This window comes from Phyllobates terribilis, unplaced genomic scaffold (assembly GCF_046119375.1).
Source record: "Phyllobates terribilis strain yellow unplaced genomic scaffold, ASM4611937v1 Scaffold_2__4_contigs__length_985480577, whole genome shotgun sequence".
NCBI classification, from domain to species: Eukaryota; Metazoa; Chordata; class Amphibia; order Anura; family Dendrobatidae; genus Phyllobates; species Phyllobates terribilis.
In genome coordinates, this window is record NW_027362762.1 from 689026661 (window position 1) to 689052819 (window position 26159).

The following is a 26159-nucleotide window of genomic DNA, read 5'->3' on the forward strand; positions in this document are numbered from 1 at the left end:
CATTAGCATAATTCCTGTTTTTTGTTAAATTTTGGGATGCTATCTAATCTGATCATGTACTGATCTAAAAACCCAGATATAGATCTTAAACTATATTCAAGTACAGTACTGAATGGGTTAGTGGCATCTTTCCGAGGCTTCTCCACTGGGATGTATTGTGACATAGACTATCCACCCTCCCTCACTCCCCCTCTCCTATTACCTTCACTGCCCCCCTCACTCCCTTCTTGTGCAAAAGGAAGCCCACCCGCTCCTCACCTGCCTTCTCACTGCCCTTTCTCCTTATCTCCCTCTCTACCATCTACTGGTTGTTCACATTGTTCTGTCCAGCCCTCCCTGCTCTTATCCTGTTCATATGTGGGTTTTCCTTAGTGAGGGATCCCAGAGCTGTGACACAGAGCTGGGAATCTGCAGAGAGCATCAGCAAGGTAGGGGGGATCTGGTATCTCTGCATCTGGGGGGAGAAGTGTGTGTTTGTATGCATACAAGAGCACTCCTAATGCGTGACATCATGTGTGTGTCTTTATATGCCTAGCACCGGAATATTTGTGTGTCTTTATGTATGTCTGTATATATAATATAGAGACGTACACATATATATGTACATGTATACATACACACATGTATATATATTATATATAACACCTATTGCAGTGGATTGTACAGATCCTTGTGAACATTTATTTGTATATATGTGTATACTTTTTCACACTGAGTACCAAGTCTACCTGTCAGGGCCTTATACATCTTTTCTTAAAATGTATATACTGTATACAAACACATTTGTGCAATAGTAATTTACTACTATTCACATGTGCTAGACAGCCCCCCTAATCCCCTAACTCCTGAGAGTGACTGACACAACAACACGCTCAAGTGGGAAGTAGTGTAAATTGGCTTCTTTGCTCATAAGGAAACCTCTCCAGACCGTGCGTTCTCAGCCTTGATTTTTGTCCTGTACTTAGAAATGTTCACCCTTCTTTCCATCCTAAAAAAAAAAAAATGAGACGAACCCCTACAGATCCCACCCTAATTCTGGTGTGTGTGATCTTTTAGTCAGTTTTCTTTTTTTGTTGTTGTGGAAGTCAGTACCATGTTTGTTAGAGGGACTTGTGACATCTTTTTGTGATCCTTCTAGGTTCCCACCTTATTCAGCTTGCGCCCCTCAGCCCCTCCTTGTAAAACAGGGGGGATCTCTGTTTTGTAAAATCGGATCAAGCGGAAGGGAGCACAACACAAGAAATTCTGCAGCCACAGAGGGACAAAGAGAGAAGGGGGCAGACACGGACCTGGCAGAGCTTGAATACAGGAACCTGTAAGTATCATATTTACTACATCATTATATTAAAAAAAAATTGGAAAGAGACTTGGAGAGGAGAAGAGGAGAGCAGCTTGTGGGTCGCATAGAGGTCTAACAATTGCTGGAGTTTCCAGTGTATTGTTGTATCTTATGGCAGCGAAGGAGTAAAGCAGCAGATCAGAGAGTGAAATGCGCAGACCATCCTGCCGTCTCATAACAGAGGGAAGGCACAAATGGAGGGAGAGAGAAATGGAGCAGTGCGAGGGTAGCAAGTGAGCCTAAAAGATGGAGAAGGTGTAAGTGTGCAAAATCCAGAGATGCAGGGTGGGAGAAAGAGGAGGGCAAACGGTGATCATCCATAAAGAAAGTAGATTAAGTAGATTGCATTTTCCTCTCTTCTTTCTTCACTAGTGTTTAAAGGCTATGAAATAGTTAAACTAATGTATCCCTCTGCTGCTATGGGAGTATGTACTGTGCTATGTACATTACACTCTATACCGTATGTCCAGAAGCTGTGCAAGCAAAATGTTATTTTAGCCGGCCAGTACAAAATAATTAAGCTATATCACAATGGAACATGCCGTAATTATTTGGTGGAAAATGATGGCACAGACAATAAACTCCATTGCCACGATCGCTAATAATAGGGGCCTTGGTAAGGGTTAAAGACAACCCAAGAGTGGCAGAAAGGCCAATGTATTCATGGTCAGAGAGGGAGGAGAGATAACAGACTATAGCATGAAAGAGATGGGGGTGCAGTTTAGGAAAGGTCTGTGGATTTATGCTTCTAGTGTCACCTTAGTATAGTATATACTATGAATATTTCATTAATATTAACACGTGTGTGTCAATAACAGATATCTCATGGACAGGTTAAATGCTCTCTGGCTTTGGATGCAAGTGATGTTCCGTATTATAATTTCATTTTTTGTAGCCCTAGTTCAGGAAGCAGTGTGTGGATGATGACTGTTATCCAAGTGCTTACAAACTATCCAAGTGTTTCCATGAAGGTAGCCAAATGTACAGATGGAGCCAGTCAAGGGCTGCTATCATGCACCTGTCAAAGATCTCACCAATCATATCACATATACTTAGGCATGGGTTAACTTTGACAGATGCTTGATGATTGTACCTCTTGGTAAGGACAGCAGAGACTATCTGCATACGAAACTAAACCTACACAAGTTCGATTTTTTCATTAAAAACCTATAAAGGCTGTGAAAATCTTGTATCGATGCTGGATTCTCTGGTTTTCCAGATTAGGGAACAGAAAATCAATTTGGATCCAGCATACATAGCAAACAGAGCAATCCAATAATAAGTTTACAGGTTAAGGGAAGCACCATTGATATCTATTCTCCTGATAACAAGTAGCTAAATTGCAGCCTGTATTCTGTTCATGGAACAGCAGTCTGCCTTAAACCATTTTATTTTTTTCTGGAAATGTTATTTTTCTTGCCTGGAGATTTGAACTGTGCGACTCCTCTAACAGGTATATATTAGATAATTGTTTTTTTTTTATGTCATTTCTTCATTAATTAGTGTCTATACACACATACTATTTACCTAGATACCAAATGAAGTGACAACATATGTATTTTTTTTATTTTTCACTGCCTTCATTGCACCATGACATAGTATACAAAGTACCAAAATAAACATGTTTGAGACCAGCCCTTAGCTATGTATATATATTATATCCATATTTATTTTATTTTTTTATTTATTATATACCACTAACATATTCCCAGCTTTACAGACATTGTTATCACTGTTCCCATCAGGACTCATATGTATAAAACACTTTTCAGTAAATTTGCTGGATGTATTTATAGTATGGATCAAGAAAAGAATATTGAATTTATATTCCCCTCAAAGCTAGTTTTCAATAAGGCAGGAAATCTATATAGTCAAGAGGTATACACTGCAGATGAATGAAAATGATATATTATATTACACAAGAAGTATTTACTGAGGATCTAAAGAAACCTTCCCCCTCCTTGCAGCAATATTAAATTACCACTGTGCATATAAGAAAAGATATGAGCTGGCACAAATATTATCACTTCCATACTTGAGATTTAGCAAGTTTTTTTTTCCCATTTATATATGTGCCTGATAAAAAAATAATTTCTTACTTATATTTGAACCTATAGGAAAACAATTGTTAAGTAGTCAGAACAGAAAGGAAAACACAATCTAAGGCCTCATTCAGACATTCATGATCTTTTTTCAAACTGTAAAAACACGGACTGTTGTTCATCAGTGTTTTTCATCCTCGTTTCATCAATGTTTGGTCAGTGTGTCACTTTTTACCATCAGTGTTTCGTCAGTAATTTTCACTTATGAAAAAATAATTAAACTCTTCTATACATTACAAGATTAATCATGGACAGTACATCCATTGTACAATGATGCCATCTGTGTGCTGTCTATGATTTTCACGGACACATAGACTTGTACGGGTAATTTTGATCCAAAAGTAGGATTGAAAACGGATATACATTATCTCCGTGATTTTTTGCGTTAATGTTTGGCACTCAGTCTGCCAAAAAACACTGACATGTGAACAGCACCCTACACTTTACTGGATATGTGAAAATCACAGAGAAAACTTGTATCTGGTTCACAGAGATCTGAGTGAAGCCTTAGAGCAGTGGTCCCCAACCTTTATTACCTCGAGAGCCACATTCAGCTCTTAGAGATGTTGTGAGTCACATCCAGTGCCACCTCCACCTCCTCCCCCAAAAACACACACATCGAAGTGACACCCGAAGCCCCCATTACCGGTATAAGACCACCAAAGCATACCCACAGAAAGCACATTAGATCTTGTGCCTCTCTCACTTATCGGCAGTATGCTTGCATCCATGGGGTTATCACTTTCCCACCTTTCGATTACATCAAGCACTCCCTCCACACCATTGCATCCAGTACTATGCACCCCCCTAACTGGCAGTATCATCCCGGCTAAAGGTTACCATATTTATCACACCTTTTCCCACCAGTATATGTGCATCCATATCTAATCACAAAAGTCACCATCTGGAGACCTTCTCTTCATAGCTGTTTGCTAGACCTATGCTATAAGCACCAGGCTGGCAGACAGCCGTGAGATACACATCATGGGCCGAAGAGCCACGTGCGGCTCCTGAGTCCCAGGTTGGTGGAGCCCTATCTTAGAGTCATTGGGCAAATGCATGTTGAGAAATGGAAATGAGAAGAAAGACTGGTTGTCTCTGGCAGCAAGTTTTTTTTCTTGCTCCTTTTGCCAAATAGCCATTTTCTTTCACCAAAAGTAGTGATCGGTAATGGACAGTACATGTGAAGGAGCTTTTCTTTTGACTGGATGATAGCATTATAAGGCCATGCTCACACATTCAGTATTTGCTCAGCATTTTACCTGAGTATTTGTAAGCCAAAACCAGGAGTGGAACAATCAGAGGAAAAGTATAATAGAAACACGTCACCACTTCTGTATTTATCACCCACTCCTGGTTTTGGCTTCCAATCACTGAGGTAAAAAACTCACCAAATACTCAATGTGTGCACAGGGCCTCAGGCTTTCTGTCATACAAGCTTCGTTAAGTGAAAACAGAGCTTTCTGGCATTGTAAGATCCCAAGGTAATATAACAGGCTACAGGAGAATGGGCATTTTGTATCTCAAAGGTCAGAAGAGTACGGATTTCTATAAATGCACATGATACAACGAGTTGGCAAAGGTTTGGATATGCATGTCATTGGGCAAAGAGGTGGCTTCACGTGTAACAGCAAGTCCTATAAAATATTGTCTGAAAAAAAATGCTGTAGGTAAAAAGGCTTGGTACATAATACTGGTCAGTGAGCTGTGTACCTCGTATCATATTTTATACTAGTTACAGCCAGGGTCGCTCATATATACTGGATTGTGACTATTTTGGCATTGTTTGCTGGGCAAATTGCATGTATTAAAGAGATTGTCTGGGATCAACAAATATTGACCAAGGGAGAAAATGGCATAAAATAATAAAAGCTTTTAATTCCCCTTCTGTACCGCGGGTCCCCTACTGCTGCGATCATGTTATGTCGTCACATGCAAAATCTGCAGCCAATAACTTGCCTTAGCTGTGTGACTGAAGGGTCGTAAATTAGAGCACAAATCTGGTGCCTCTTCACAGCACACAGGCTGGGGGGGATTCATGAGTCTAGACTGGACAACCCCTTAATATACTGTTAGACCGGACAACCCCTTAATATACTGTTAGACCGGACAACCCATTAATATACTGTTAGACCGGACAACCACTTAATATACTGTTAGACCGGACAACCCCTTAATATACTGTTAGACCGGACAACCCATTAATATACTGTTAGACCGGACAACCACTTAATATACTGTTAGACCGGACAACCACTTAATATACTGTTAGACCGGACAACTCCTTAATATACTGTTAGACCGGACAACCACTTAATATACTGTTAGACCAGACAATCCCTTTAATATACTGTTAGACCGGACAACCCCTTAATATACTGTTAGACCGGACAACCACTTAATATACTGTTAGACCGGACAACCACGTAATATACTGTTAGACCGGACAACCACTTAATATACTGTTAGACCGGACAACCCCTTAATATACTGTTAGACCGGACAACCACTTAATATACTGTTAGACCGGACAACCACTTAATATACTGTTAGACCGGACAACCACGTAATATACTGTTAGACCGGACAACCACTTAATATACTGTTAGACCGGACAACCCCTTAATATACTGTTAGACCGGACAACCCCTTAATATACTGTTAGACCGGACAACCACTTAATATACTGTTAGACCGGACAACCACTTAAAATACTGTTAGACCGGACAACCACTTAATATACTGTTAGACTGGACAACCACTTAATATACTGTTAGACCGGACAACCCCTTAATGTACTGTTAGACCGGACAACCACTTAATATACTGGTAGACCGGACAACCACTTAATATACTGTTAGACCGGACAACCACTTAATATACTGTTAGACCGGACAACCCCTTAATATACTGTTAGACCGGACAACCACTTAATATACTGTTAGACCGGACAACCACTTAATATACTGTTAGACTGGACAACCACGTAATATACTGTTAGACCGGACAACCACTTAATATACTGTTACACCGGACAACCACTTAATATACTGTTAGACCGGACAACCACGTATATACTGTTAGACCGGACAACCACTTAATATACTGTTAGACTGGACAACCACGTAATATACTGTTAGACCGGACAACCCCTTAATATACTGTTAGACCGGACAACCACTTAATATACTGTTAGACCGGACAACCACGTATATACTGTTAGACCGGACAACCACTTAATATACTGTTACACCGGACAACCACTTAATATACTGTTAGACCGGACAACCACTTAATATACTGTTAGACCGGACAACCACGTAATATACTGTTAGACCAGACAATCCCTTTAATATACTGTTAGACCGGACAACCACTTAATATACTGTTAGACCGGACAACCACTTAATATACTGTTAGACCGGACAACCACGTAATATACTGTTAGACCAGACATTCCCTTTAATATACTCACCTACTGCTGCTCTCTCCGGGATCCAGCACTGTTCTCCACTTCTCAGTGATGTCACCCTTCTGCAGACTCTCCTGAAGTGGCTTTTACAATGTAAGCCTATGGAGCATCAGAACAAGGCTCCATAGGCTTTCAGAGAGTGTCGGTAGATGAGTAAATTAAAGTGATACACTCACATTACATTACATGCGTATATACACACCTTTTAATAAAAAATATAGTTAGGAGTTTATCTGTAAAATGGATTTTAGAAGCTCAATAGAAATGTCATCACTGTCTATAAGTCTTTCTCAGTGTGCAATGTGCTCCCCTCTGATTCCAGTGTTAATGGGCGGTCATGTGACCATAATTTGCATATCTGCACACTCTCATGATTCCCATCTATCTCCAGCACTAGGAGAGGTCACAGATGACATTCTTCCAGTCATGTGATAGCTGACTCATGCTGGAAGTTGAGGGGAATCCTGACTGTGTGCATATGGCACACCATCACTATGTACCAATCTGCAGTCACATAAATTTGTCCTTAGCCCTGGAAACTACTTTCAGGGTATGTGCTCACAACATCTTTTTGAGGTGGCTGAACCAAATTTTTCAAAAGAAAGACGATGCAAGAAAGCTGGCTTTTTTTCTTGAAATGCCCTTTGTAATATTTATTTGTTGGTTTCCTGTGTACTTTTTCGATGCCTGTTTTTTTTTAGCGTTTTCTCCTTTCTGGTGATTATTTTTTACTGTTATTTTCAGATTTTTTTTAGAACTTTGTTGAATTATGAAGAAATTAAGAAACTCCTAGCCGTTTTTGAAATGAAGATCCTCACAAAATGCTCAAAATGCAATGGAGTGTTGTCATTGACTTGTATTGTAAAGTGTATAGTGGCATAATGGTGAACTCACTTATTTTCACCATTTAGACTACTTTCCAACAATGAGTTTTTGATGACTTTTTTACGCTGTGAATTTTTGAAAAAATGCAAGTAACCTATTTTACTTAATAGGTGCCGAAATGGTACAGAAAATCTACAACATCAAAAACTCAACAAAAGCTCATTGTGGGAACGTAGCCTTAGGGCTCTTTCACATGTAGACCCATTCAAATCTATGGGTCTGCACACATGTCAGTGTGTTTCCTCGGACCGTGTGTCCATGTGGCCACACGCTGACATGTCCATTTTTTGCGGATGCATGGCTCGCAAGTGTCTCTCGCGACGTGTGTCATCAGTGTGACACGTACCGGTGCCTGGGAATCAGCGCTACAGGTAGCGCTGTTCCCAAGCGTCGGGTGCTGAACTTTTGCCCTCATCATAGTTCCCACCCGGTGCTGTGATCAGCACCAGCAGGGACAATGATGAGGGTAGTGGTAGTCTGATTGATCTCGGTGTCCTCACCTGTTAAAATAAGAATATACTCACCTGTCCGGAGATGTCCCCCGCTGTAATCCATGCGACCGCTGAAGCTGAGAAGCTGGGGAGAATGAGCAGCTCTGGAGCTGAGTTCAGTGAGTGACAGCACAACGCTCCTGAGCTCAGATTCGGAGCCGCTCATTCTCCCCGGCTCCTCTGTGTCAGCGGTCGCATGCAATACACTGGGGGACATCTCCGGACAGGTGAGTATATGGATTTTATTATTTTATTCTTATTTTTACAGGTGGGGACACTGGGATCAGACTAGCACTACCCTTATCATTGTCCCTGCTGGTGCTGATTACAGTGCTGGCAGAAAACCATGATGAAGGCAGTGTTCAGCACCGGCACTTGGGAACAGCGCTAACTATAGCGCTGATTCCCAGGTGCCCGTCTGTGTGATCCTGATGCGACACACATGCCGCACACAGATGCAGCACGTAAAACACACACAGACACACGGGACACAGATATCTCTGGTACCGTTTTTTCCGGTAACGAAAATATCCGGACATGTGAAACTGGCCTTAGCTGGCCCTTTCAGAAAACTTAATGACATACACTGAATTATTTATTAAAAAAGAAACTCTGAATTACTTACCTCTCACGGGTCCAGCTCTGTGTCTCTGACTCTGCCCCTGGGTCTGTAGTTTGGCTGCAGTGCTTACACCACATTGACAGTGCTGCAGCCAATCACTGAGAGCAGTGTCTCTGCCTGTATAAACTGCATGAGCTTAGTTATTGGCTGCAGCGCTCTCAACATGATGTCACTACTGCTGCCACGCAATAGAGACAGGAGCAATGCTAGAGAGCCGGTGTTGTACACATGAAGGGTAGGCAATGTTTTTTGTTGTTTTTTTAATAACTAACTCTGCATACAGCATAATGTTTTCTGAAAGAGGACAACTCCCTTAATAAATTCCACTAGTGCGTCCATTATTCCTCAAAAGAAACTAATACAGCTGAACTAGGCTTGAAATCTCAGGTCCAAAAGCCAAAGTCTGCCTTACTAGGAGCTTCTTATGACAACATTTCCTAATCATTTATCAGATGCAGTTTTGTCATATAGGATTTGTGTGGCTCTAAATCACTAAGTACAGCTGAACCTATGAAAACTGTGTTTTGGGGGACTGTTTCATAATTGTGGCTGGTAAATTACCATGCTCCCCTAGTACTTGCTATAATTTCAAAGTGCAATCAGTTAGTGGTAAAATTCGTATGGTAACCACATTTCGTTAACATTGGTAAGAACACCCTAAGCAATACGTAATGTGTTAATTTCCTCCAAAGTCCTACCATTTTTGCTTGGCAGACAGTAAATGAAGTTGAGATTTGTTAGTTATTCAGCCTATTTAAATTGATGGCTTTTCCTTTTGATAAGCCAACAATATTAGGCTATGTGCTCACTCAGTCTTTTTGCTGAGTTTTCAGAGTAGAAACTAGGTGGAAACTCAAAGTGTTTGAGGAGTTTTGAGATTTGAACAGTTTCTGCTCAGTCTCTGTTCCAAAAACTCCTTGAAAAACTCTGTGTACACAAAAGTTAAGGCTACTGTATGTGCCCACTCAGTCTTTTTGCTGAGTTTTCAGAGCAGAAACTGCAAGTTTTTGAAGACTTTGGGTGTTTTAGAGGAGGATTTGGAGATTTTCCGCTTAGTTTCTGCAGCAAAAAGTCCTTGAACAACTCCATGTGCACAAAGCCTAAAAATGGTGGCGGTCTGACTAGTGGCACCTCTTCTGGTCAGCCATTAGAAGTGGCTGTGGTGCTTGGCTTCCATTGAAGTGAACCATACAAAACACTAAAAGCTTCAATCACTACTATATAACGATTACAATGCCACTATAAATCCCTGCTCATACACAGGCTCCCATTATCCCCCCTCCCCACACACATACACAACATAATTGCCTACTTGCCTCCTGAAGGCCCACTTAGCGGCCATCATAGTCCTCCTATGAAGCCCAGACATCTTTAGTATTGCAGTATATTGTACAAGCGATCGGTATCGTCATATCTGTAAAACTCAAACTTATCAAAATATAAAATTATTTCAACTGCACGTTTAACACTAAGAAAAAAAATAGAACCGCCAGAATTGCTTTTTTTTTGTCGTCACACTTTCCCCACAAATGTAATAAAAAGCAATCAAAATGTCATATGTATCCCAAAATTATAACAATAGAAACTACAGATTGAAAACAGGTCCATTCACGGAAACAACAATGGAGGAATTGCATTTTTCACCATTTCACCCAACATGCAATTTTCCTCCTGTTTTTCACTACATTAAGAATGGCGTCATTCAAAACTACACAACTCATTGCGTCCACACTTTTTCTCCTGTATATAGATTTCTGCTGACCTATGGACTGGGTTCAAAGAATGAAAGCAGCTGCTTTATATTGTTCCTTTGAAATTTATACAGAGACGTCTTCCAAAGATTGATCCTGTGCATATTGCAGTTAGTCCTTCAACTGGCTGATATTTTCTCTTACGAGAATTACTTTCTGAACTGTTGTGGCAGAATCTTCATCACATACTGTATGTTAGGCTCATTAGAAGTTGGCTTGATTAACAGAATTTACTTTAGGCATTCAGGATTTGTACCAAAATGTCTAACTTGTGCACTAAAAAAAGAAAAGGCAGGGGTTGTTGGTACCATTACATAGGACATGTGTAATGCCAGTGATGCACTACTCTGCCATAGATCACACACCATGTGGTGTGCGGACATTACCACTTCACTAACGCGTGAATAAAAGTAAAAGAAAATGTAGTTTGTGACGCCGGGTGCACTGTATTAACTTCTGTTTCCAGGTGTGATGGTATGTAGTGCACCCAATTGTTCAGAAAACAACAACTTTGGCCCATTACATAATCACCCACTTTAAAAATATGCATGTCCTCATGCATCTGGAACTTCTTACTGAGTTTTAGAACAACCTATAGGAGAATGATACATAAAATGCAAACAGTGAAATATTTTGAGTAAATGCTGTAACCTGTAACAAATATAACATCATTCAAAAGTCTTTGAAGGCATGTAGCTTGAACGTTGCATAAAAATGAAGAAAATAAAGAACATGTGGGCTTGTATAACAGTCTCTTGAAGTGGGCTATTTTCTCATTTAAGAGTCCCAATTGAAGTACATAGAGCAAAACATTAACTCAGTCATTCAAGGTATCTTTCTGGCTCACGACCTTTGGTCACTCTCTCTGACCTACTCAATGAGTCAATTGTGATACCTGATGAATCAAAGGATTCAGAGTCAATATATTCAGTAGGGGGTGGCTGAGAGTCAACAAGTTCATACTGTGGGTTGTGGGATGGATTACTGCAAACAAGGACCAAATGGCCATCCAACAGGAAACACATTACCTTTACCTTCTGGAGCGGTCTCTGACCTTTTCTCAGGGGATACCCGATCTGGAACAGCATTTTCTGCAGGACCTTTCCAGGAATCCTCTCTGAAGTCATCTGGGGGATGGTTGGCGATGTCATCTCCGCTGTCATCTCTGGAGGGATCTTGGACGTCATCGGTCAGGCAAAGCTTCAGCTTGGTATGGTGCACTAACTTGGTTGTCTCTTCATTCTCTCTAGAGATATTGTCGATTTCTACTCCAGGCAGAGGGATAGCTTGAGCAATGTATGGGCACGTCTCCCACTTCTCATGTAGTTTGCTGGTGCGATGATTCTTCTTAAGCCACACTTGATCTCTGACTTTCAGGGGTTTTGCTTTGGCGTTAAAGTTGTGGTTCTCTTCTTGTCTCTGATGAGCGACTTTCATTCTCTCTTCAACAGTAACGTTAGCTTCTTTTAGTCTTCGCTGATGCTCTGTGACCCAATTAGTTTGTGGTAGAGGGCTGACAGTCTTTGGAAATTGCACTTCCAAGGCAACATCTGCTGGTAGTCTTCCTTGTCTACCAAACATCAGATAATAAGGTGTGTACCCAGTGGAACAATGGACATTGTTATTGTGTAGGTAGACCAATTTTGACAGTGGATTTGGCCAATCAGTTCTCTGCTGAGCAGGTATTACACGTAACATGTCAATTAGAGTGTGATTCATCCGCTCACACAGGCCGCTACACTGTGGATGATATGCAGTTGTTCTCAGTTTCTTACAACCATAGAGGGTACACACAACCATAGAGGGTACACAGTTCTTGGAACAGTTCAGATTAAAATGCAGCACCTCTATCAATTAGGATCTTTTCTGGATATCCATAAGGTTGTTAAAAAGTCTTCCAGAAGACTTTGGCTGTTGTTTTCGCTGTAAGGTCTTTCACTGGCCCCGCCACAGCAAATTTGGTATAGTGGTCGATGATAGTCAAGGCGTAGGAGACTCCAGTCTCCAGTCTAGGCTGTAGTTTCGCGTGATCCAATGCAACCAACTCCAATGGCTTGTGAGTGACAATTGGGTGCAAAGGTGCTTTCTGATCAGAGATTTCTCCACGTCTCAAGGTACAGGTACCTTCAGGCTTTTTACAAGTAGGAAGCCGGGACAACGCATCAGCACTGGTGTTAGATTTTCCTACTCTGTATTTGATAGTGAATTGGTAATTTGCCAGTCGTGATGCCCATCTCTGTTCTAGGGCTCCCAGTCGGGCTGTGTTCAGGTGTGCCAACGGATTGTTGTACGTGAAGGCTATGAAAGGAATAGCCGCTAAGTAGTCTCTGAACTTCTCTGTCACTGCCCATACTAATGCGAGGAACTCAAGCTTGAAGGAACTATAGTTCTCTTGATTTCGCTCTGTTGGTCTGAGGGAACGGCTCACACAGGCAATTACCTTGTCCTTACCATCTGAAACTTGTGCAAGGACTGCACCTAGTCCTTTCTTACTTGCATCGGTATAAAGGTGAAACGGACAGTTGTAGTCAGGGTATGCCAGGATAGGAGCCTCTGTCAAAATTTTCTTCAGTTGATTGAAAGAGACATCTAGCTCTTCAGTCCAGGTGATCAATTGACTCTTTCTTGTCTGATGCGCAGAATGACCTCTCAATAGCTCTTGCAGGGGTGCAGCAATCTGGGTGAAATTTTTGTTAAAGCGGCGGTAGTATCCTGCAAATCCTAAGAAACTTCTCACTTCTCGGACAGTCTTCTGGACAACGGCGATCTTTTCAAAATCTGGGACCACTCCTTCACACTCACTATGTGGCCTAGATACTGCACTCTTGGTTTCAACAAGTGGCACTTAGAGGGCTTGACTTTTAGACCATAGCTAGTGAGAGTCTTGAAGACATCTGACAGGTGCTCAAGGTGCGCTTCACATGTTCTGGAAAACATGATCACATCATCCAGGTAAATCAGGACCGTCTCAAAGTACTTGCGACCTAGGCAGTATTTCATTAGCCTTTGGAAAGTTACTGGGGCATTACACAGTCCAAATGGCATAACATTGAATTCAAACAGACCTATAGGCATTGTGAAGGCTGTTTTCTCTCGGTATTCTGGGGCTAACGGTACTTGCCAATACCCACTAGTCAGGTCCAATGTTGAGAAGAATGAGGCTGACTTTAAGGCTGTGATGGACTCTTCAATACTTGGCATGGAGCAGGCATCTTTGTGAGTGACACCATTCAGCTTTCTATAGTCTACACGGAAACGGATGTTTCCATCTTTCTTCCTCACAAGGACAAATGGTGTCGCCCAGGGACTGTGACTGTCTCTGATAATATCTGTGCTTTTCATGTCCTGAATTAACTTTTTCACTGGCTGGTACGTCGTTGGAGGGATGGGCCAGTGTCTTTGCTGGATAGGTGGGTGTGAACTAGTAGGGATGGTGTGCTGGATGACTTCCACTTTCCCAAAGTGTATGGGATTTTTACTGAAGGCTTGATGGTGTTCTTTCACGACCTTAAGAACTCCACTCCTCCGGCGTGTTCTGATCTACCACATGAATCGCTTTCCACCATGGGATTTCAGGGGTTTTCACAGGACAAACCTCTGTCTGGGCATCGTGTTGACAGTTCAGCTCTTGACTCGGGATATCCTGAACGGAAACTCTGGACAGTTTGGCAACAGTGCTGTACTTTCCCAACTTCACCCGTTGATCACTGAGATTCAGCAAACGGATAGGAACGCTCCCTCCAGTTACTGTAGCTAGACTTCGGGTGGTCAGAACGGACACTTCCCCATTCGGTGGGATCAGTTCCACTAGGGCATCATAGTCTTGAACTCGTGGACCTATTCGTGTTTTGCACCAAATCATCGTCTCAGCACCTGAGGGCAAAAAGATAGGATGTCTACTCACCACCCAGGCCATACCGATAGTCCCATCTGGACCAGCAAACTTTTGATGTCCATGCATTAGGCGGATGGTCGGTAGGGCCAGGGTCAGTTCATGTTCCAGGGCATCCAGCACCTCTTGGAGGCAGTTCATACCCAGAACAACAGAGGTAAATCCATCATCTTGAAATCAACAACAATTCGGCCCTGTCTTAGAAGCTCTGCTTGGCCGATTTTTATTGTGGGTTCCTAATAACCTTGCTGGGGAACGGCTTGTACATTGCTGGTGATAACATTTATGGAGGCTTCTGGAAGGTGCAGTTACTGGTCAGGATGCCAGTAGTGTTCATAGTACGAGGCTTGAATGGTGGTGACTTGGGAGCCAGTGTCGAGCAAAGCTGAGAAAGGAATTCTGTCAATTTCAATGGTGATCACTGGACACCTGCCAATGTATTTAGGGGTCCATTTTGGATAGTCTGGAACTAAGCGTTTCTCTCCTGAGGGTTGGTCCTCCCCCTTTAGGCATTCCAGGTTAACTGTTGGCACTCCCATTCAATGTGGCCAATTCTCCAGCACTTCCTGCAGATAGGCTTCCCTCGGGTGTCAAACTGATCCATAGGCCATCTGCCTGGATTGTCATAGCCACTTTCCGTGGAGCCATAGCGCCATCTGTCAGGTGGCCGATACTGCTGTTGCTTTAAATCTTTTAGCTCCTCACACTCAACAGGAACTTGGCTGGCATCTGCTTCAACTCCCAGGACTCTAATGTCGATCTCATTGAAGTCTGAGAATGAGCTGTCTGGGTTCTGTAAGGACAATATTCTCAGTTGAGTTTTGAAAGACTCTGTCCTTGCCCCCTCTACAAACTGGTTTCTTAAGGCGTGATCTGCATTCATCACTTCATGAGGGTCCACCTGACGTATGGCATGCAGTGCTTCTTGCAAGCTAATAGCAAAGTCTCTGAGTGACTCATTGTGGCACCCTGGTACCACAGGTACCACAGGACCCAAAAGGGTGCATGGACGGACTTCTCCACAAGAGGCCCTCACTACACACAGACATCTCCACCCTTCCATCTCATACCACCAGAGGGAACCCTGTTAGGGATATATATACTGGAGGGTGGAGTTAGGTAGTCAGAGAGTGTGCTGACACTGTAGATCAGTGAAGGAGCAGCACGTCTGCTGCTGTGTTGAGGGCCCCGAGTGTGGCCGAGGCAAGGAGAGAGGAGTTTAGGGGCAGAGGAGCATCTGAAGCTCACCCCAGGACACAAGCCGGACACTGGGTCCGCGCCTACAGGGTCCTCTACACCCAGTAGGGACAACCGGCATACCAGGAGGATTCCAGACCCCTGGTTCACCTGAAGGTACCATCATTTTACAGAACTAGGAACCAAGAAAGGCCCCAGCGTCCAGGGATAGTGGTAGCCAAAGAAAAGTCCTACTACAAGCAGACAGGTGAGAGAGGAAACAGCATAAAAGCTAGGCCTAGTTCCAGGCTGGCCAGAAGCTTTAGAGAAGGGAAGAAACGGATCAGGAGGCCTTATACCCATTCACTGGGGAGAGTCCAGAAGTGCACCCTTCCTATCACGTACCCTTGACCATACCTGCTGTTACACTGGTAAAGGTACTGAAGCGAATCCCCTGTGTGTGTGTCTGTCATTCCCCCTGACCCGACAGAGCCACCTCTCACCTGCATTCCTTCCATCAACCCTGCCCCGGGGGCCGCTCTGCCTGTGGGGAGCAGAAACATCCCAGCTGCCATCCCATCACCCCCGGAGGTCTGCAGCAGCGCCAGTACTCATTACCGGGAACCACAGGTGGCGTCACGAGACAAAAACTGTTAACAATCCCCTTTTTAAAGAGTGACCCCAGCGTACGGGCCCGACTGCCGTGACATCCCCAAGAAGGTCAAGGCCCAGGTACCGAGTCTTCCCCCATATCCCCCTGGGCGAGTCATACTCTTCCTGGAGTCACGAACAGGATTTCGTGCCCGTTGCCACCGGGTACTGTGTGCCGTATTTGAACTGTGTTTTAACTGTGGTGAACATTGCTGCCATTACCGCGTCGCCGTGCGGGAAGAAGAGGGGCGTAACCGTGGGAACGAGAGAGGCGTGACCGTTAGAAGCGCGCGAAGCTCAAGCCCTGCCTCGCGCTCTGACGCAGCACCAGGAAGCGTCAGGTCCTGGAAGGAGACCGTGATCTGAGGAGCTGCGGCCTACCTGATAAAAGTAAAGAAGGTAGGCTACGGTTCACTAGGGGAGCGCAACCATGGCCGACGACCAGCAAGACGCTGGAGCACCAGTTAGCGCTCTCGATGCTCAACTCGCGCCCGGCGCTGCTCAGGCCGGAGCGGCCGGCCCACCAGCAGGGGTCGTGACTCCAGTGATACCCATGGCCCTGCCGTACATCCCCGGAGCGAAATGGCTTCCCCAGTATGACGGCAAACCAGACACCCTGTCTGGGTTCAAAAGGAAAATATATGGTGTATTGGACATGTACTCAGTGACTGGTAAACAGAGAGCTGCTGTTGTGCTGGGACAATTGACTGGTGCCGCAGAGCAGGACGTTGAAACCTGGCCAGCCGCAGACAAGGAATCAGTATCTATTATATTCAAGAGACTGCAAACTGTCTTTGAAAACCGCACTGAGACAGATCTTCGGATGAGGTTCTACCACTGTACCCAGAAACCTGAGGACAGTATCCGGGACTATGCCTGGCGTTTAGAAGAGGCCCTGCGGGCCCTGAAACAGGTTAGTCCAGCCAGCATACACGATGAAGGCAAAATGCTGATAGAACAATTCATCTGGGGGTTAAGGTCCCAGGAGGAGAGCAGAACTGTACGGTGGTGGGCCTTAGATCATCCAAATGCCACCTTTGACGCCCTGAAGGACATGGCTATTAAAGGCCTTCAGCCCCTGGAAACATCAGATACTGCTATTCGGTGTTACCAGGGTGGGGCCACCCAAATGCTCACAGCACTCACTGCCCTTAGCGGCTGAGGCAAAAGTGCAAGCAGCGGCCTCTAGCGAGCTGGACAGCCTGTGCTCTGAAGTGCGTCAGCTAAGTAAAACCCTGGCCCTGCAGCTACAGACGGAGCCCGAGCCGGAAGGAAGGATCCTACTCGCCGACAGCCCTGAGGATGTCCCCTGGATGAGGAGAAGAAGGAGGACAACGCCACCCCGTGGGAGGCCCAATGACCGACGTCTCCCTCCAGGAGAACTCATCTGCTACCGTTGCCACAAGGCAGGCCACACCACATGGATCTGTCCTTTAAACGGGCAAACCCTGGGGCCAAGGGCCGACACTCAGGAGTAGATCAACCAGGCCCATCGAGCTGGTACAACCGGTTTGTAGGAGGAAGGCCTTTCCTGTCCATTGTGCTGGACGGTATTGCAACACCTGCACTACTAGACACCGGGTCACAGGTAACCATCATACCTGACATTCTTTACAAAAGGTACTGGTCCATAGATGAACTCCGCCCGCCAGCCCCAAACCTCTCTGTGTATGCCTCCAATGGCCTTCCTCTGAACCTAGTCGGGGTTAAGGACGTGACAGTGAAGGTGGGAAGGGTGGAACTAAAGGACCAAGGACTGATTGTAATAGAGTCTAACCCTGGTGATACAAACCCATATATGATGCTTGGCACAAATGTTGTTGGTAACTGTTTGGGAGAAGTGTTGTTTTTATTCCAACAGATTGCTGACACTGCCAAACTGGGGCAGAGGAAGGTGCTCCAGAGAGAGATTCGAGCCCTCCTGTACCAGCAACAGGTAAAGCTAAAAGGTGGTAAAATTGGTAATGTACGGGTGACAGACCCGATACCGATTGTGATTCCCTCCATGAGTGAAATGTTGATTTGGTGTAAGGCAGCAATAGGTCTGAAGGGACAGAACTACCAGGCGGTAGTAGAGCCCATAAACTCAGAGCACAGACCTACACTCCTAACTGCTAGAGGGGTAGTTGATGTGCGCAATGGGAGGGTACCCGTACGCCTCCTAAATTGTGGGGAGGAGGAAGTCAAATTGCCAAGATACGCCACTGTTGCCAGACTATGTGGAATCCTTGACCCCACCAGATACGGTGGAAGACAATGACTCCGAAACCCACCTGGAGGAATGATGCCAACAGCTCCATGTTGGAACTGACGCCACTCCTGTCCATCGAAAACACGGTGTTTACAGAGTGGTTCAGGAATATGAACAGGTGTTTTGTAAACACCCACTTGATTTTGGAAGGGTCAAAGGGGTACAACACCACATACCCACAGGTAACCATCCACCCATTAAGCGTTACAGACCCATACCACCAGCACATTACCAAAAAGCAAAAGAAATGTTGCATGACATGAAAAAGGCAGGGGTAATAGGGGATAGCTGTAGCCCCTGGGCAGCTCCCTGGTCCTGGTCAGAAAGAAGGATGGTAGCATGAGGATGTGTGTAGATTACAGACAAATTAATCGAATAACACATAAAGATGCATACCCTTTTCCCCGTATAGAGGAATCCTTGGCTGCACTAAAATCTGCCCAATATTTCTCTACATTGGATCTCACTAGCGGGTACTGGCAAATCTCTGTTGCTGAGGAAGACCGGGAGAAGACAGCCTTCACCACCCCGATGGGATTATGCAAATTCAACAGCATGCCGTTTGGACTCTGCAATGCACACGGAACGTTCCAGAGGTTGATGGAGTGTTGCTTGGGACACCGGAACTTCGAGACAGTGCTGCTATACCTGGATGACGTTATCGTGTACTCGAGGACGTATGAAGACCATCTAAAGCACCTGGCGGAGGTATTTGAGGCATTGTCCCGGTATGGGATGAAACTAAAACCTTCCAAGTGCCACCTGCTCAAACGGAAGGTTCAGTACCTGGGACACGTAGTCAGCTCAGAGGGGGTAGCACCAGACCCGGAGAAGGTCACGGCCATCCAGAAGTGACCTGAACCAAGGAACATCAAAGAAGTACGTCAATTTCTGGGACTGGTCGGGTACTACAGGAGGTTCATTAAGGACTACACCAAAAAGGCAGCACCCAGTCCAAAAGAGGTAAAAGTCCCCCATTCCAGTGGGGCAAAGAACAGACTGAGTCCTTTGCATTGATGAAGGAAGCTCTAACCGGGGAGGAGATCCTGGCTTACCCAGACTACAGCCAACCCTTCCTGGTATACACAGATGCCAGCAACGAGGGGCTGGGAGCTGTGTTGTCCCAGAAGCAAAACAGCAGAGAAAAGGTAATTGCCTATGCCAGTAGGAAGCTTCGCCCTACTGAGAGGAACCCGGAGAATTACAGTTCCTTTAAGCTGGAGTTCCTGGCCTTGGTCTGGGCTATCACTGAAAGATTCAAACATTACCTAGCCTCAACTAAATTTACAGCCTTTACCGACAATAACCCCTTGACACACCTGGAGACAGCCAGGTTGGGGGCCATGGAGCAGCATTGGGTGGCCAGATTGTCAAATTACCAGTTCACAATCAAGTACCGGGCAGGTCACAAGAACACCAATGCTGATGACCTGTCAAGAATGCCCCACCAGTCGGACACCGAGGATGAAGTGGATGACCTAGAAGAAATTGAATTACCTGCTTTCCACAGAAATGGAATGGTCCACGAGCAACACACCTCCAGAAGACGTCATGGTAAGACGCTAAACCCTTTACCTCATCACAGCTGGAAGGAGACCCAGGACAGTGACCCGGTTGTCAGCCTCATCAAAGGACTGATAGCCCAAGAAGGTTCCCACCTGGAGAAGGATGCTCCTCCACAAGCCAAACACCTGTGGAATGAGAGAAGCCCGCTGTTCTTCTACAGAGAAAAGCTGTGCAGGAGGTATGTCAACCCTAGAACCCATGAGATGGTGTAGAAGATCGTAGTACCCAGAACGGATATCCAGATGGTGCTAGAGGCCTACCATGATCAAGCAGGTCACTTTGGCTGGAAGAAGCTGGAAACCCTGCTGAAGGACCGGTTCTATTGGGTTGGAATGCGGAGTTCCATAGAAAGGTGGTGCCAGAACTGTGGGCCCTGTAGCCTCAGAAGGAAGGACTACGGAAGTCAGAAAGCACCCTTGCAGTCCATCAAAACAACCCAACCCCTGGAGATTGTCGCTCTGGATCACGTCAAACTGTCACCCAGCAGATCAGGCTATTCCTATGCCCTGGTGGCCCCTGTGAAGGATCTGACAGCAGAAATTGCAGCAAGAACGTTCCAAGCCTACTTCTGCAGGCCCCATGGATACCCGGACAAGGTGCTAACAGATCAAGTCCCTGCCTTTGAAGCTGAGCTGTTTAAAGAATTCTGTCACCTGTACAGATGCAAGAAGATCCGGACTACACCGTATCATCCTCAAACCAATGGTATGTGCAAGAAAATGAATAACACCCTACCTTTGGAGGAGAGGAAATAGTGGCCAGAAAAGCTACCTGACCTAGTGGACCTGTATAACCACATACCTGTGAGTTCTACTAATTGTACCTCAGCGTACCTCATGAGAGCAAGACCTGGAAAACCTTGCCCATGGACCTGGAACTCGGTGTGGTAGAACCTGCTGCAGATATGTCCACTGAAGACTGGGACACAAATCGACAAGAGCAGTACAGGAAAGTACAGGCCTGTGTTGAGGACAGCCTAAACAAAGTCAGGGAAAGACAAGAAGGCCAGTATAACAAGCATGTACTAGCAGAACCCTTGGCACCAAGAGAAATAGTGCTAAAGCAGAAAAGAAGAGGTCATAAGCTCGATGACGAGTGGGAAAGAGAGCCCTACACAGTGTTAAATTCCAAATTTGACAACACCAAAACCTGCCTGATCAGTAAGGATGGAGGTAGAACAACCACAACAGTCTCAAGAGACCATTTGAAATTGTGCCCAGGTCTACTGAAGACACAGGAGGAAGAAGTACCTCTTATAATACCGGAAAAACCCAAGGAAGATGTAGTTCATACAGTCCTAGGAGACTTCCCCACGGACTGGCCTCAACTCGATGGAGCAGTTATCATACCAGTGATACACTTCTGTCAGCCACCAGAAGAACCTCCACCACAAGAAGAACCTTCGAGCGCCCTGGAAGAACCTGCTCAGGAACAGGAAGAGTCCCCAGTAAGAGAAGGATCACCAGTTGAAGCAGAACCTGAGGGTCCAGTAAACAGTGCACTTGCCAGTCCTATAGAAATGTTGAGGCAGTTCTATAACTTACCCGCACGTAGACCTGATAGGTTAGCGGATAGTGCATGCACAGACACCTGTATCACCCCAGTGCTACCTAGATCCACACGCAGCACACAAGGCCAAATCCCTACCAGGTATAGGGAATAAAGTACAAAATGCCTACAGTGTAAATAGTTACCCGTAAGGGTACTGAAGAAAATTTGTTTTTGTGTGAACTAAAAATAATGTGTGCATTTAGTTACCTGTAAGGGTATAAAGACTTGTAGGTTATGGACGGTGAATAACCAAAGAACTGTCCGTTGTAACTAGTTGCACTTATTAAAGTTCCCCCTATTGGAGACCACTGAACAAAAACCCGTTTGGCGTGGCCGAAGACGTGGTCCACCACCTGGATCACTTATGCCCTGCAGCCACGCCCAGGGCCTACGTTGGGGTTTTTCGGACGGGTCCCTCATGCTGCTTATGTTTCACCTTCACCAGTGAGATGGACACCTGGTTATGGGATTCACTGTAACTTTGATATGTGTTATTGTTATTGTAATTGTTATTGTTACCTGTTTAACCCTTTCACCCCCAGGCCATTTTCCGTTTTTGAGTTTTCGTTTTTTGCTCCCCTTGTTCCCAGAGCCATAGCGTTTTTATTTTTTTGTCAATATGGTCGTGTGAGGGCTTATTTTTTGCGGGACAAGTTGTACTTTTCAACGCCATTACTAGTTTTACCATATCGTATACGGGAAAACGGGAAAAAAATTCCAAGCGCGGTGAAATTGCAAAAAAGTGCAATACCACAGATGTTTTTTTGTTTTTTTTTTTACCACGTTCACTGAATGCTAAAACTGACCTGCAATTCTTATTCTCCAGGTCATTACGAGTTCGTAGACACCAAACATGTATAGGTTCTTTTTTATTTAAGTGGTGAAAAAAAATTCCAAAGTTTGGTAAAAAAAAAAAAAAAAAATGGTGCCATTTTCCGAGACCCGTAGCGTCTCCATTTTATGGGATATGGGGCCACGTGAGGGCTTATTTTTTGCGCACCAAGCTGAAGTTTTATTGATGCCATTTTGGGGTAGATCTGATGTTTTGATCGCCCGTTATTGCATTTTATTTTGCGACCAAAAAACGTAATTCTGGTGTTTAGAATTTTTTTCTCGTTACGCCGTTTACCGATCGGATTATTCTTTTTTTTATATTGATAGATCGGGCGATTCTGAACGCGGCGATACCAAATATGTGTATGTGTTTTTTTTTATTATTTTATTTTGAATGGGGCGAAAGGGGGGTGATTTAAACTTTTATATTTTTTAAATTTTTTTAATATTTTTTAAAACATTTTTTTTTCACTTTTTGCATGCTTCTATAGTCTCCATAGGAGTCTAGAAGCAGCACTTGTTTGATCGGCTCTGCTACATACAGGGGACGAGCAGATCCCCTGCATGCAGCAGAAATGGTCCTGTGCTATGAGTGCCGACCACTAGGTGGCGCTCATAGCGACCAGCTCATGACAACCACAGGCGTCTGCTGCAGACCCTGGGTTGTCATGCACGCCCATCGGTGACCCGCGATCACGTGACGGGGTCGCTGATGGGCGGGGCTTAGGACGCGCTTCCAGGAAGCGCGCGTTAAATGCCGCTGTCGGAGATTGAAAGCGGCATTTAACATGTTAACAGCTGCGGGTGGATCACGATTCCACCCGCGGCTGTTGCGGGCACAAGTCAGCTGTAATAATCAGCTGACATGTGCTCCGTTCAGTGCGAGCTCACCGCCGGAGCCCTCACTGAATCGGTCGTGATGACATAGGACGTATTAATATGCCCTATGTCGTAAAGGGGTTAAAATGCTTCAGTCGGGGAGTACTGAATTGTACTAGGGGGGAATGTGGCACCCTGCTACCACAGGTACCACAGGACCCAAAAGGGTGCATGGACGGACTTCTTCACAAGAGGCCCTCACTACACACAGACACCTCCACCCTTCCATCTCATACCACCAGAGGGAGCCCTGTTAGGGATATATATACTGGAGGGTGGAGTTAGGTAGTCAGAGAGTGTGCTGACACTGTAGATCAGTGAAGGAGCAGCACGTCTGCTGCTGTGTTGAGGGCCCCGAGTGTGGCCGAGGCAAGGAGAGAGGAGTTTAGGGGGCAGAGGAGCATCTGAAGCTCACCCCAGGACACAAGCCGGACACCGGGTCCGCGCCTACAGGGTCCTCTACACCCAGTAGGGACAACCGGCATACCAGGAGGATTCCAGACCCCTGGTTCACCTGAAGGTACCATCATTTTACAGAACTAGGAACCACGAAGGTCCCAGCGTCCAGGGATAGTGGTAGCCAAAGAAAAGTCCTACTACAAGCAGACAGGTGAGAGAGGAAACAGCATAAAAGCTAGGCCTAGTTCCAGGCTGGCCAGAAGCTTTAGAGAAGGGAAGAAACAGATCAGGAGGCCTTATACCCGCTCACTGGGGAGAGTCCAGAAGTGCACCCTTCCTATGAAGTACCCTGGACCATACCTGCCGTTACACCAGTAAAGGTACTGAAGCGAATCCCCTGTGTGCGTGTCCGTCATTCCCCCTAACCCGACAGAGCCACCTCTCACCTGCATTCCTTCCATCAACCCTGCCCCGGGGGCCCGCTCCACCTGTGGGGAGCAGAAACATCCCAGCTGCCATCCCATCACCCGCGGAGGTCTGCAGCAGCGCCGGTACTCATTACCGGGAACCACAGGTGGCGTCACGAGACAAAAACTGTTAACAATACCCTTTTTAAAGAGTGACCCCAGGGTACGGGCCCGGGAGCCGACTGCCGTGACATCCCATAGAAGGTCAAGGCCCGGGTACCTAGTCTTCCCCCATATTCCCCTGGGTGAGTCATCATCAAGCTGCTGTTTTCTGCCAAAGAACCTCATTTTTAATTCTGGGACAGTTCTGGTATCAAAAGTGGCACTCAGTCTCTCAAAGATTTGTTCAACAGTTCTTTTTCTCAGCATGGGGCCAGGACTTCACCTCCCTTAGAGCTGCTCCACTCAATTGCCCCGTTAATATTTCCACCTTCTGCTCTGTGGACACTGGATAAAGTCTAAACATAGCTTGCATATTTTCTCTAAAGTCTCTTAATTCATGGGCATCCCCTTCATAGCTTGGGAGCCATGGTGCTCCAAAATAACACGGCATAGTTAGAGGCCATGTGTGGGCCATGCTGTAAGCTCCACTATTGCTGGACAGATCACACTCTTTATCCTCAGACATTTTGTACAGTCTATTATAGTCAGATGCTGGTACAGTTTGCTTACCCTCTTCCAGGGGTGCTGTGCCTGTTACTATGATCTGGTTCTATATTGCTGCAGGGATCACTGATGCTGCACTGTAATCCTGTATATGAGGCGGGACTTCCTCTTCCTTGGCATGCTGTGCTGCAATTGGCTGAGGCACGATGAAGAAGGCGGGACTTTCTTTTGGTGCTGTGCTTGTCCTCACGGCGGCCATTAACACATGTACAGTTCAATAAGCTCTGCAGTCAATATGGCTGAAGCTCCTTACACACCTTTCATTTAGTAGGATCCTGTTTGTGACGCCAGGTTAATGCCAGTGACGCACTACTCTGCCATAGATCACACACTATGTGGTATGCGAACGTTACCACTTCACAACGGCAGGGATAAAAGTAAAAGAAAATGTAGTTTGTGATGCCAGGGTGCACTGTATTAACTTTGTTTCCTGGTGTGATGGTATGTAGTACACCTGATTGTCCAGAAAAACAGAGAGGCCAATAGGCTATTGATAAGCTTTACTTATTGCATACAAACACAGGTAAATCCAGACAAACGATGATTCAGCAGAGTTTCAATTCCAATACAGCAAGCACAGTTACTTCCCAGTACAATAATACAGATATAGAAATTGTGCAGTGATTCCTGAGTACCAGCTTCTGCTTATATGCGCAGTCTTTATCACACAGCTGACTGCAGCTGATGCTGTGTCTTCACACACACAGGAGCTCTGAGCTTCCTACCTGCTCCTTCAGCTTTCAGGGAAGGACTACACACTACACTAAAAATGTTTCCTCTGGGTGCTAAACCCAGGACCTGGACATGTGGTCTAACCATGTGACCTTATTGCCATATATGGAAAGCAGTGCTGATTAGTTAACTCTTTAGTTATAAGTACATCACGTTATGCATATATAAACCACTTTTATGTACTAAATCATCCTATACATTATCTTCAAAGGGAAATGTGAACATGGTGCAAACATAATGAGGTAGCTGCTGGCTCTGCTACACCTTAAAGGTACATACACAACAACTTTGGGGCATTCCACATGCATGCAAGACATAATAACTTTATTCACGTTTATACAAATACAAATATATATAGATATTCTGTACCTATAAATATACACACACACTTACCCATTGCTAACATGCTTCTTTGTTAGGTCTGGTTTTGGTG

At 45.0% G+C, this 26159-nt stretch overlaps 1 protein-coding gene across 1 annotated transcript in view; it reads left to right on the plus strand.

The window, feature by feature from the left end:
- Positions 1-217: 217 nt before the first annotated feature.
- Positions 218-26159, plus strand: part of BLACAT1 (BLACAT1 overlapping LEMD1 locus) — a 56843-nt gene continuing 30901 nt past the window's right edge. The window contains exons 1-2 of the mRNA XM_073666974.1: positions 218-428; positions 1139-1315. The gene's annotated coding sequence lies outside the window, so the exon portion shown is untranslated. The remainder of the gene's footprint in view (positions 429-1138; positions 1316-26159) is intronic.